Source organism: Littorina saxatilis, linkage group LG8, assembly GCF_037325665.1.
Source record: "Littorina saxatilis isolate snail1 linkage group LG8, US_GU_Lsax_2.0, whole genome shotgun sequence".
In the NCBI taxonomy this organism is placed as follows: Eukaryota; Metazoa; Mollusca; class Gastropoda; order Littorinimorpha; family Littorinidae; genus Littorina; species Littorina saxatilis.
This window is the reverse complement of record NC_090252.1, coordinates 58,222,817-58,223,490: the sequence shown is the minus strand read 5'-3', so window position 1 is coordinate 58,223,490 and position 674 is coordinate 58,222,817.

Here is a 674-nt window from a genome sequence, read left to right as displayed (position 1 = left end):
TTTATATGTTTTTGGAATCAGCAAATGATGGAGAATAAGATAAACGTAAATTTGGATCGTTTTATAAATTTTAATTTTTTTTTACAATTTTCCGATTTTTAATGACCAAAGTCATTAATTAATTTTTAAGCCACCAAGCTGAAATGCAATACCGAACCCCGGGCTTCGTCGAAGATTACTTGACCAAAATTTCAACCAATTTGGTTGAAAAATGAGGGCGTGACAGTACCGCCTCAACTTTCACGAAAAGCCGGATATGACGTCATCAAATACATTTATCAAAAAAATGAAAAACACGTTCGGGGATTTCATACCCAGGAACTCTCATGTCAAATTTCATAAAGATCGGTCCAGTAGTTTAGTCTGAATCGCTCTACACACACACACACACACACACACGCACGCACGCACGCACATACACCACGACCCTCGTTTCGATTCCCCCTCGATGTTAAAATATTTAGTCAAAACTTGACTAAATATAAAAAAGAAATGAGAAAATGAAAATGAAAGAAAAGCGTGCTATCCTTCTTAGCGCAACTACTACCCCGCTCTTCTTGTCAATGTCACTGCCTTTGCCATGAGCGGTGGACTGACGATGCTACGAGTATACGGTCTTACTGAAAAATGGCATTGCGTTCACTTTCATTCTGTGAGTTCGACAGCTACTTGAC